The following is a 13,073-nucleotide window of genomic DNA, read 5'->3' as shown; positions in this document are numbered from 1 at the left end:
CTCTCTCTGTAACTATCATAAATAAATAAAAATTTTAAAAAAAAATTTTTTTTTAAATAAAAGGAAGTAAGATCCTGAACCACAGAAACCAATTAGTAATTATACCTATAGCTTTGGTGAAAGATTTTGTAAAATAAAAAAAAAAAAAAAAAGTAGAAGAAAAAAGAGAAAATAACCAAAATTAACTACTGTATCTGCAAAAGGCATTTAACCCAGACCTATTCTGGGGGAGGAGAAAGGAAAAAGAATCCAGTGGTAGCCGAGGCTGGACGTCCTGTCCTGTCCTGTCCTATCCTGTCCTGTCTGCTCAAATCGCCTCTGTGTGACCCCTGTGCTTGTGCAAACCAGAAACCCTCCCTCCCCAAGCCGGCACACTCCAAGAAGCATACATGCTCCTGCCTCTCCTGGGTTGAAAAGACGGAAATCTAACATTATGTAATTGCCTGTTTCCCACAATTTAAAGTGAGGCATACTATAATCCTAATTAGAGGGAAAAGTCAGTGCAACATGACAAGTAACAAATTAGAAATCTAAAGACTGCAAATTCTCCTCTCAGACCTCCAGAGGCAAAAAGCAAAGGCTTCACCTGACTCCACGGCACACCCACCTAGGCACGGCTACTGACTAGAGTCCAACTAAAAAAGCTCCTGAAGTTGCTCCATGTCATATCATGGTCATCCCTCTTATCTTCAAGAAAACACTCATGTTCTCTTTACTCTCCCCCAGACCAGAATAAAAAGAGAAAATGAATGTGCACTGGCCCCTACCCTCAAAAGATAAACCCCAATAGATTTTCTTAGCCTCCTGATCGCAAACCCAATCACACTCATGTTCTTCCATCCTTCACTCAAACCCTCTGTGTTTGAGAGATCCAAAGCAAAGGGAACTTTTCCCATACTTCTGACTTACTTCAGAGCCCACTGAAAGAATCAAAGAACAATCATCTAAGGATAATTAACTTTTACCTAACCTTTGGAAAATAAAATGCCATGTAGGTAGTATGGGCTTTGGTTTGGGTTTTCGTTTTTGTTTTCCAATTAGCTAGACACAGGAGGGGTGTAAAAAAAAAAAAAAAAAAAAAAAAAAAAAAACAATGAGGCCCATTTACTTCATATACCAAAAAGTAGAAGTGCAGTGGACTGAAGGTTGGACTGTCAATCTTAAATAGCACCGGATATGGAACAAGACCCAAATTTTTGGATGAGCACTGAAAGAGTAAGGTAACATTCAACCCTCCCAGGGAAAGGGAGAGCCCTTCATCTAAAGGGCAGTCACCCAACTGGCAGAGATATTTCTTCTCTCCTGGCTCAGATTACCCTACTGGAAGGGAGGGTGGTGCTACATAAATCAGTCATATCTACAACAGGAAGCTCCTTCAACATGTTCCTGTTTTATGTGCAATTATCCCTCCACCTGATCCATCACCACCACCACCACCCATCACACTTACGTGTAACTGACAACAGAGAAGGGCCACAAGCTGCTACTGTTCCCAGAAATAAGGAAGGAACAGTGACTTTCTTTTACAAATGAAAACTGATGCAAAGGAAAGAAAATGGTAAGCTAGAACAAATTAAGCTTGGCTACTCTCAAGAGCATACAAGTATATTATGCTCTGAGTTAATAGAGTCTATTCCCTACCCCCAATCCAAAAAAGGGCAAAAAAGCTTACAGACTCTACCATGTAGATATTTTAACTAACTCATAATTTCTTTTTCCATAACTTTGTAATTTGAGTAACTCTAAAGCTAACTTACCAAACACTACATCAATACTCTTCTCATAGCTCTTCAATCTTAATGTTGATTTTGTCTGTTTCCTTAAGCTTTGCTTCTCATTTTAGATACTTAATCAACACTGAATACTTGAGTGGGGAGCAGTAAATGAATTGTAACCTAGAGGCTCAAAAGGAAAAAAAAAACAACTAAAATCAATGCAGGAAATAAAGAGGAGTACAGTTAAATCTGGAAACCTGCCTTCCAATCATTGCCTGATCACTAACTAGTTCTTCTATAACCTTGGATAAATCACTTCAACTTTGTGGGCCTCAGTTTCATCATCTGTAAAATGGAGAAAATGGGCCAAATGATTTAAATTCAAAATCCCTTCTAGCTTCAATAAAGTATGAACCTGTTCATCAGAAAGAAAATGCAACTGCAAATAAAAATTCATGATTTGCAAAGTACTTTCATGCATATTTTCTCATTAATTCTTGCAGCAAAGCTGTGAAGCATTACACCCATCTTTGCATAAAAAGAGTTTTTCAGAAAGTTCAGAGAGGTTTGATTATTTTTTAAGATCCCATAGCCAGAAAATTTGAAACCCAGAACTTCTGAGGACAAATACTGGGCTTCATTATTTCAGAAACTAATTTAATAAGTTAAAATTTAAAAATAATTGATAGCTTGTTATGTAAAACCTTTGTGGAGGCATCAGTGTACCATAAAACCAAACCCAGAAAGGTTACTACAAATGGTTCCACTGGACTATAAGTTCCATGAAACACACTTATATTCACCACTGGAATCATGGAGCCCAATAGCAACACTTCATGGATAAAGACATTCAGTAAATAGCACCTGACTCACCATAAACCTTGAAAGGTTAGGAATATAGTGATATTATTTGGGGGGGGGGGGTTCTGAATTTCAGATATAAACTTCCATGATTGGTATCAAAAGGAAGAAAGAAGCATTCTATATCAGAGATCTAGCTCTCCATTAGAGGAATAAATCTATCTTCCTCTGACAAAGTCCAATTTCATCAGTGAACCAAAAGTCTCAAATGTGAAATGTTACCTGAATATCTTCATGTCCATACCTTATGTGTACACTGATATGAACCAGCAGAAATGATAACACAACCACAAGAAATGACAGGAAGCACATAATCATACTCTCATGAATCACTACATACTTTCCCCTAAATTGGAAAGATTCAGGGAATCTGTACTCTTACACTGTCCCACCTCTCCTCAGGCTTCTGTTTCACAGCTCAAAGAGTCAGAAAACACCCATTTATTGAAAAATTCAAGCTGCAAAGTTAACACAGAACATATATATACACATCTCAACTCAGAGTCAAGGAAGATCCCCCGAAGTCTACAAAACCACCAAACTCAAGCAATCTTCCAACTATGGCTTCAATAAAATTACATGAAGATTTTTAAGTTGTTTGAAAAAAAATTGGGGGGGGGGGGTAGGTTCCCTAAAATTACTCATGTAATTCAACCAAAAGCAAAGTAAATAAATACGAAACCCAGGAAATAGTATTGAAAGGATAGAGTTAAATGAATCTCAGTTCAAAATCTAAGTGCTTTGGATTTATCACTAAGAGTTCTGGTCAACCTTGCCACGGCATCCTAACGACTGACACTTCAGATCTAAAAAGTTCTATCAGAATTGCAGTTTCAAACCAGAGGAGCAGCACCAGCAACTGCAGAGAAGCTAACAGCAACACCTACTGACTATCTTGAGCCACTTGCCAAACTTGTTCTCTTAGTCAAACTAGAGAAATCTAATGATACAGTCAACTTCAAGAGTCCTTTACTTAAGCATAATGAGATAAGAAAATAAGTTGTCACCCACATAAAGCCATTCATCCCCAAAATCTCTTATTTTGCCCCTAACCATTTACAAGCAAATCATCACCCAAGTCATTTTAAAATGCACTGTTAATTGCTGATGCCTCAGTATGAATAATTTATTCCATGGGAAAATGTTTTAATATTAATACTCTTGTTAATAACTAGTATGTCATCTAATAGTTGGACACATCAGTGATCATAAACTGCTTTACGTAAACCTTTTATTTGAGACTACTGCTGTTAACACTATTCTACATTATTCCCATCAGGTTTGTTTTTTTTTTTTCTTTTCATCCCGGTAAAGGTGGTTTAATTGCAGCCTTCAAAAAAATGAAAAAGAGAAAAGTGAAAGTCATTAAACCAGGATTATATAGAAAATTAATACTATTACTAAACTGGCTGCAGAGAATGATTCTATAGGACTTAATCTTGTACTTTTCCTAAAGATTAAGTCAGAGAATCTTTGCCTTGGACAAATATTCCATATGAGAAAAGAAGAGAAAGTTGACACTTAACTCCCACAGAGTACCAGTATAAAAACAATGGCTTTAAGAGTCTGAGTCAGAGTTTCAACATGAAAGGCTTACTTTATAGAGGAAACGCCAACCCCAGTTCATCCAGATAGACCTGGAACCTGATGAAAGTCGACACCTTTACTCTGAAATTTGCATCGCATCACTGGCTCCCAGTTGAGAAATATAATCGTCTAGCAGGTAGTAAGAATTTCAGCGAAGGCTACTTCTAAAAATACCCGTCATGAAAAATTCAATCTATTAGAGCAAACGCAGTCTCTAGGAGCCATCAGACCCCAAATGCTCCCCTGCAAAAACGAATTCCAACAACTCAATTGATAAAAAAAAAAAAAAAAAAAAAAAAACCATCTTCCCTGAAGTGAACCATTTCCCTCGTCCCTAGACTTAACAAACGGTGAAACGCGAGGACGTTGCAACCTGCCCCCGAGAGATTACTTGTCCACCTAGAAATGCCGTGAGGCGATGGGGGAGCCTCGCAAACCCCCTCGAGGGTCAGGAGAAGTTGGAAACAGAGGAGGCTACGGAGGAAAAGTTCTCTTGGAAGCTCGCCCGTGCCTCTCCAGCCCTCTCGAGGTTTACTCGCTCCAAGGAAAGCAGGTCGGAGCATCCCTGACTTTCGCCGCGCACCCCCAGGCACCACCCCCCACCCCACCCCCCGGGGAGAGAAATGAACCACCCGCGGGCACCGAGCCCCCTCCTGCCTTTCCCAGGACTGCACCCCTCGGCCTGTCCTTCCCGGCACAGCCTGCAACGCGCTCACCCAGGTGGCTGAAGGCGAAGGTGCCGGCGGGAGCCCGGGCCGGGGTGGGCGCAGCCGCCCCGAGCGGGCGCGGGTCTCCCGGCCTCTCCCGAGGCGCTCCGCGGGGAGTCCCGCAGCTCCCGGCTCCGAGGGGCGTGCGCGCGCCGTGCGCGGTGCAGCCCGGACGCGCCCCCGCCGCGCCGCGCTACCGGCGAGCCAGCAGATCGGAAATAAGAACTTTGACCGGGGTCCCGGGGTCCCGGGGTCCCGCTCCCGGCCCTGGCCCCGAGCACCGGCCACGAGGGCGCTGGCGGGGGCTGGGGACAGTCCTGCAGCCCCGGCTCCCCCAGCCGGGCCTCGGGTCGCGGGAGCCACTTACCGCCCTGCACGGCCTCCCGGTGCCGCCGCGCGTCCGGGGCGCGTCCGCCGCGCGCTCTCCCTGGGGAGAAAGAGAAACCGTGTGGCCGGCCGGCGCGCGCCCTCTCGCCGCCTCCTCTGCGGAGAGCCGCGGGCGGCGGGCGGCGGGCGGCGGGGCCGGGGCGGGCCGGGGCGGGCGCCGAGCGCCGAGCGCCGGGCGCCGGGCGGAGGGGGGCCCGGGGAGGTGGGGGCGGAATCTGCCCAACTCCTGAGCCCGGCCCCGAGGCAGGGGAGCAGGCGGCGGGGGCCGCTTCCCCGGAGCAGGGCGGGCGGCGGTGCCCTCCCCCGTCCCCGGGCATCAACTATTGTCTGGGCGCCCCGGCCCCCGCTCACGCCGCCTCCGGAGCTCAGCGCCCCCGGTGCCGCCCGCCTGCCCCCCAGGAGGAAAAGCTGGGGTGGCTTGGGGGTCCGGAGGTCGGAGCTGGGCGCGGGGAGGGGGGGGTGCGTGCCGAGTGGGGGAGGGGACAGGTAACAGCCGCCGGGGGCGGGAAGGCCCGGGAGGACCGCTGGGGGGGAGGAAGTGGGGAGGGAGCCCCGGAGGCGGGAAGGGATGGAGTGGCCGGGGGCGGCCTCCGAAGCCCAGACCTGGCCCTCCCCTCCCGGGGACCCTCCTCCCGGGAAGTCGGCGCCGCACTGACTTTTTCGCTCACTCGCTCACGCACGCACTGAACTCGCTCACAAAGTTGCCGGCGGTGGCGGCGCCGCGCTCGCCCTTCCCTCCCCTGCACTCCCCTCGCCTCCCCGCCTCCCCGCCTCCCCGCCCCATTCCTTCCCCTCCCTCCCTCCCTCCCTCCCTCCCTCCCAAGTCTCGGGTGAGATCACCGCTGGGCCGCTCGGCACCACGCGCAAATCTCGCGAGAGAAGCGGCCGCTCGGCCCGGCCGGCGGGGGAAGTGGGAGTCGCGGAACTCCTAGTTGCTATGACGACGGCAAAGCCCTGGATTCCTGTCTCCCGCAGGGAGCCAAGACGGCGAACGTGGGTGCAGTTTTCAGCCTGCCCGCTCCCTTGCCCGACACCCTCCTGGTGGGGGAAGCGCGGCTCGAAGCGGGAGGAGGATTTTTTAGACCTATTTGAGAGAGCATCTGTAGCCCAGCGTCATGATTCTCCGGCCGGGTTTGGCAAATGGATCGCCTTAGGGTTTTTCCTCCAGAGGTTCTGGGGGGAGATTTCTGACACAGAAGCCAGCATGTATCTGTACCCCCAAATATCTACCATATATTCACTCTTTGCACCCTCCCGCCCAATCTCATCCCCCAACCACCGCTGCATAGACTCCCTCTCTCGTCCCTTGCCCCGCCCCCACCTCCCCCACCTCCACCACCAGATTGCGCTCCTCGAGGGTCAGCCTTGCTCATCTTTGTGTTCTCAGCCCTCCACAAGCTTGGTAACATAGCAGGTATTTACTTAACGTCCACTGAGGGCAGAAAATGAGTGTGGCAGCCTGCAAGTGTCCTCATTACTTTGCTTTCACTACCCACCCCCACCCCCACCCCACCCCACCCCCGTAGAGTATGTACCTACTTAGGCCTAGAATATGTTTCTGCTCCACAGCCATGTTTTTTTTAATAATAAATTTATTTTTATTGGTGTTCAATTTGCCAACATACAGAATACCACCCAGTGCTCATCCTCAGTGCCCGTCACCCAGTCACCCCCAGCCCCCGCCCTCCTCCCCTTCCACCACCCCTAGTTCCTTTCCCAGAGTTAGGAGTCTTTATGTTCTTACTCCATTACTGTCTGTTTCTGTTCACATAGAATATGTCCTTTTCAGTAGTTAGAGTCCTTCCTTTCTCCAACTTTGTCTCAGAAAAACCCTGGGGTGCTGGGATCCCTGGGTGGCTCAGCAGTTTAGCACCTGCCTTCAGCTCAGGGCGTGATCCTGGGGTCCTGGGATCGAGTCCCACATTGGGCTCCCTGTGTGCAGCCTGCTTCTCCCTCTGCCTGTGTCTCTGCCTCTCTCTCTCTCTCTCTCCCTCCGTGTCTCTCATGAATAAATAAATAAATAAATAAAATCTTTAAAAAAAAAACACACCCTGGGGTGGGGGGAGGTTTGTTGTTCAGATTTTTTTTTTTTTTTTTTTAATCATTAAGCTTTTCAGATGCCTTCAAACCTACTTCAATGCTGTTAAGGAAAAAAAAAAACCACCCTGGGGTGGGGGGAGGTTTGTTGTTCAGATTTTTTTTTTTTTTTAATCATTAAGCTTTTCAGATGCCTTCAAACCTACTTCAATGCTGTTAAGGATCAAGAGGAAATCTTTTCGTGCCCTGTTTATTCTTTTAATTGTAGAAACTACAATTTTTCTTTGGGGGGGGCGGCTAAATAGTCACTGCCTAAATAAAATGGATGCTGTGAATAGAAGTAAGCTTGAACTTTAGATTTCAGAAGGGATGAGTGAAAAACACATTCCATGGCATGTGAATTATATCTCAATAAAAAAAAACTAATAAATCCCATCCCGACTTACATTAATATGAGAAAACTGTGATTTTTCATTCAATCCCACAAAACTAGAAAACCCATAAAAGTACATGAAGAGTAGGCAGTTAAGACTCTAGGTCAAGCATGAGCTTAAATCCTAGGTTGGTGAAAGTTTTTACACTTGAAACCTGAGTGAATACAATGATTGAAAAGCACTAGACAACTTTAGGAGACTAACTTTGAGTTTTTCTGTGTCACTAATAATTGAGACTCCTTGAGAAGTCAATTAATTGCTGATTCTTCATTTGTAAAACGAAGGAGTAGTCCAGATGTGAGGTCAGCTTTACAATTCAATAGCTCTTAGACCTATAAAAATTTTCTAATAAATAACATATTTTCCTTTTACAAAAAAAAAATGAGTATTTCATTTTATAGGTCAGTTTCACAAAGTTTAGCTAGCTGTTGACAAGTTGATTTTAAAGTTTCTCTTGTCCCAACTGTAAAAACAACAAAAATATTAAGGAGGGTCATGCTACAGTAATTTCACAGGGAATGCATTGTTCATGATTTGTTTTTTCACTAACTCAAAACAGATTCCTTGTTATTTTATAAATATGCTAACTCAAACCAAAGACCTAAACTGAATATGTCCACACTCCCACCAAAATAACTATAAGGAAAGAGAGAAGGAAAGAAAGTAAGAAGAAAGGAAGGAGGGAAGGAAGAGAGGGTGGGAGGGCAGGGCTAATATTCACATGCTGGTATTTTTAATATAAAAATTTTTACAAAGAAACTCCACGCATCACCAACCACCCTGCTGATGTGTTTTAAGGAACTATCTTTCATAGCACAGTACACTATTGTAAATCAGTTGTTTATTTGCTCTGGCTCAACTTTTAACACAGTTTTACCTGTAAAGAAAGGATGGCTGCCAATCTGTACCCACTAACACAATACAATTGCAGAGCCACCTGTTTTATGACTCCCAGATGGCCATTTGATAACATTTGAAATAACTGACCCAAGTGCTAGCCAAATCTATTAACTTTATTCGATGCTTATGAGGCTCCAGAATAGATATTGGCCTCAGATTATGAAGTGAACTTCTCTAACCTTCAGATAGAGTAGAATAGGAGATACCGTCCCGGGGACCTAAAACTGCTCTTTCAAGGCCCTGGCCTACTATTTACTCGTCACTGGTAACAGAATTTTCACCTATGTTTTTGAAGGAAGAAAAGGTGAAATCCACCAAAGCTGTAGGTTCCAATAACATGTTTGTAATACCAACAGGTCAGGCACTCCCTCTGTATCTTCCTTGGCCTTCTTGGGATTTCAAAACAACAGACAAGAGACAGGAGAGTAAAAGAGGGAATACAGAGTTTGCCAAACCATTCCTCCCTCCTCTCTCTGGGTTCTTCTTCCCACCTCCACCTAAACCCCTCCCACACAGGGATGTGTAACCTTTCCTAGCGATAAGGAGAACATCTAGTCATTTCCTGTTCGTCTCTCCCTGTTGGGTTCTTAGTTTTTTAGACCACAGTTGAATTCATTTCCCTCTGGTTATTCATTCCTACACAACAAAACACCCTAACATATCTGGTAATGGAATGATTTTGACACAGAAGCCGGCCAAGCAAGCAAAATTGTTATTTTTTAATATTATAAACATCAATTCACAGCTGCATGTTTCTCAGCTAAAGTCTGGTTTATTCAGCCTATTATCATCAATTCAGAACTTCCTATTACTCACTATACCTCTATAGGGAATTACTAACACATATTCAGAAAAATTACTCTTAACTATTAAAAAGGACCAAAGTGCCCCCAAATCATCCAAAATTAAAGTTCTATCTAGTGCTGTTTCAATTTTAGGGTATTGTGGTTTTAGCCCTAGGTGGTGTAACTTGATTTATCTGAATACTAGATTTCTTAGAACAGTTCAGTCTCCCGTCTACATGATATTTACGTGTTTAAATACCAAGAACTTTATACTCAACATTGCTTAGCAGAGCTACTACACTTCCTTGTCCACTCCCCCACTCTTCTAAAGAACTATTTCACACCTTCTCCCCCAACATCAAACCTCTGGCTTATAACTCACAGCTAATGGCTTTGCTTCTTGTTCATTGGTAAAATAGAAACAATCAAAAGAGAACCTGGCACACTCCCGCCCTACCACTCTAATACCAACCTACCTGCACCTGTCCGCCCGTACTCTTCTGTTTCCCAGAAAAACAGATTTTCTCAGGATCCTTAGTGACTGCCTTATTGCTAAACTTGTGGCCAGTTCCCATCCTGACCTCATTTGAGTCCTCAGCAGCAGGGAAAGGTTGGTCGCTTTCAACCTTGAAATACATTCTCCTGTGGCTTCTGGGCTAAGAGTCTGTCTTGGTTCTTATTCTAGCTTTATGGCCTTCTCAGACTCCCACCTCTAAACTCAGAAATCCCCAGGTCTCTATGGACATCATCTTTTTGTGGTCTCTTATCATTCCGAGGTCATCTCACCAATCTGATGACTTTAAATGACATCTATAGTCTGACTACTCAAATTTGCATCTCCAGTCCAGTCACCTCCCTGAAAGCCAGACTCCTACATCCGTGAAAATTAATAAAGGGAAACCTCCCTAATATGGAGTCCAGAGGCTACCACTCAACCTCAATTACAGAAACAATTGTCAATTATAGTCTCCAACAGAAGTGTCAGTTACACACCTCAGCAGAAGAGTCCTCAACAGGACCCCACAGAGAGTGGTGTACATTGCAGCTTCTACAAGAAATTGGCTACCCCTGCAACTCAGCCAATGAGAAACCATCATCACTCTGAACTCCTGCCTTTTTCCAGTGGGCTTTCCTTCAAAACAAGTCTCCTTGACTTCCTCCTTCTTCTCCATAAAATACTGCCCTTCTTCATTTGTTGGACCTGCCTCTGGTTTTGCCATAGTGTGCGTGTCCTCAATGCACTTCTCCATTATTCCTGAATAAACCCCATTTTGCTGGTAAAATAACTGACAGTTTTATTTTTTAAGGTTAACACATCCATCTCCTATTCAACATCTCCAAGTGGTTGTATATTAGGTATCTCAAACTTCACATATGTAAAGCTGAAAAGCTCCAGATAGTCGCCGCGCACCCCCCCCCCCCCCCGCCCTCCAAAAAAATCATTCCCTCCTACAATCTTCCCCACCTCAGTTAAGGGCACCCTTCCAGAGATTCAGAGGCTCTTGTCCAGAGCAAAAGTCATGGGGTCATCCTTGACTTCTCTATTTCTCTCACATCACATATCCAGACCATGAGTGAGTTTTGTTGGCACTTCTTTCAGAATAAATGTGGAATCTAATCACTTTCCACCCACTGCAAGTCTCCCTGTTTGAGCCTGGTCTCTCCTGGGTTATCACACTATTCCCCTATTGATCTCTCTTTCTGATCTCCTTCTTCTTGTCCTTTCCCTCAATAATTTGCTCTGTGCACAGGACCCAGAGTGTGGAGCATAAGTAAGTCAGATCATGTCGCTTCCCTGCTCAAAAGCCTTCAGGGCTTCTCATGTCACTCAGAGAAAGAGCCAAAATTCCCGTTCTGGACTAGATGAATGTATTCTCTGACTCCCCTCTAGAGCTCTGACTTCATCTTCCTCACCACTCCACACCCCTCCCCCTCAGTTACACTGGCTTCTCTCGGGTCCCTGAAAACACTAGCCACTCCCCTGCCTCCAGGCCCTGCGTTTGCTATTGCTTCTGCCTGGAAAGCTCTTCCCCCAAATGTCTGTGTGGCGCACTCCCTGTTCAAAGGTCATTGTGTCATTTGCTTGCTTGTTCCTGGTGCTCTTTTTAACCGCGTGTGGTTTCCTCTCTCACTCTCTGTCTCATTCATAAGATAAGATCTCTGAAAGCAGGAGCTTTATGTCTGCTTTGTTATGTCTATATTCCCAGCACCTACAACAGGGACATATATACAAGACATTCAAGCATGTTTGTTGAATAAGCAACTGATACTGCTTTAAAGACCAAGTAAAAGGGCTAGCAGAGTGCCATAGGCAGACTAATTCCCCACTGAGATGTGCATGTCCTAATACCTGGAATCTGTGAATATGTCTCTTTCCATGGCAGAAGAAATTTTGCAGATGTGATTAAAATCTGGATATGAGGAGACACGTACCTGAGATTATCTGAGTGGACCCAACGTAATCACAAATTTCTCATGAAAGGGAAGTAAGAGGGTCACAGTTAAGAGGCACAGGAGATAAGACCATGGAAACAGGGTCAGACAAAGATTTGAAGACACCACACCACTGACAGTGATGATAGAGGAAGGGGCAATGAATCAAGGAATAGGCAGCCTCTTGATGTTGGACAGGGCAAGGGAAAGAGATTCTCCTCTAGAGTCTTCAGAAGGATTTATAGCCCTGATGACAACTTGACCTCCAGAACTGTAAGATAACAAATTTGCGTTGTTCTGAGCCATTAAATTTGTTACATCAGGGACGCCTGGGTGGCTCAGTGGTTGAGCATCTGCCTTCAGCTCAGGGTGTGATCCTGGAGTCCCAGGATCGAGTCCCATATCGGGCTCCCCATGAGGGGGCTGCTACTCCCTCTCCCTATGTCTCTGCCTCTCTTTCTTTGTCTATCATAAATAAATAATTAAAATCTTTTTAAAAAATAAAAATAAATTTGTTACATCAGTAAAAGGAAATTACTACTCAGAGTTTACTCAGCATGTAAACTCTTTGAAGGCAGGACATGTGTCTTGTTCACTTTTAAATCCCTACTGTCTAACACAGTTCCTACCCCAAGCAAGGCGCTGAGTAAATGTTTCTGGAAAGAATGAATGAAGTTCAATTGCAGGGAAGAATCAAAGCTCCCATCCTGATGGAGTGGCAAAATCACTTACTTGGCTTTATCTTACCTCAGAAAGGGAAGAAAGCATCTTGCTATTAGGAAGCCTCCTTGAGCATTTTGACCCATAAATGATATAGGGGCAGGGAGTAGGGAGCCAACTCAGGGCATAGGCACCAATACCAGCTACAGAGAACAAAGAAAAGTCACATGGGGCTTCGTGGGATATGTTAAGGAGCTTGGCCTCTATTCTATAGGCAATAGGGAGTCATTGAAGGATTTTCAGCAAGGCAGAGACATACTCAAATTTGCATTAAGGAGGTATAACACACTTAAAGCCTGAGATTTAGAAATCTATGGGTCAGAGAAGAGGTCACAACTAGAGTCATAAATGTGGGAGGCAGTAGCTTATAGTTGCTGTACATTGCATTTAGATAACATTTTCATTAAACACCCTCACAAATTTTCTTTCCTTCTCATAGGTGTGTTCTTCTGAACCATATTCCATTGAGCTGTTCATGCCATTCTGTGTTTTCTGATGACTTTCCTA

General features: G+C 45.0%; 1 protein-coding gene across 1 annotated transcript in view; it reads right to left on the bottom strand.

The window, feature by feature from the left end:
* SIPA1L1 (signal induced proliferation associated 1 like 1) overlaps positions 1 to 5,388 on the bottom strand; it is a 387,762-nt gene extending 382,374 nt beyond the window's left edge. The window contains exon 1 of the mRNA XM_049113648.1: positions 5,238 to 5,388. The gene's annotated coding sequence lies outside the window, so the exon portion shown is untranslated. The remainder of the gene's footprint in view (positions 1 to 5,237) is intronic.
* Positions 5,389 to 13,073: the final 7,685 nt, after the last annotated feature.

Source organism: Canis lupus, chromosome 8 (assembly GCF_003254725.2).
Source record: "Canis lupus dingo isolate Sandy chromosome 8, ASM325472v2, whole genome shotgun sequence".
Classification (NCBI taxonomy): domain Eukaryota; kingdom Metazoa; phylum Chordata; class Mammalia; order Carnivora; family Canidae; genus Canis; species Canis lupus.
The sequence above is the reverse complement of the archived record's forward strand: the minus strand, read 5'-3'. Positions and strand labels throughout refer to the sequence as shown.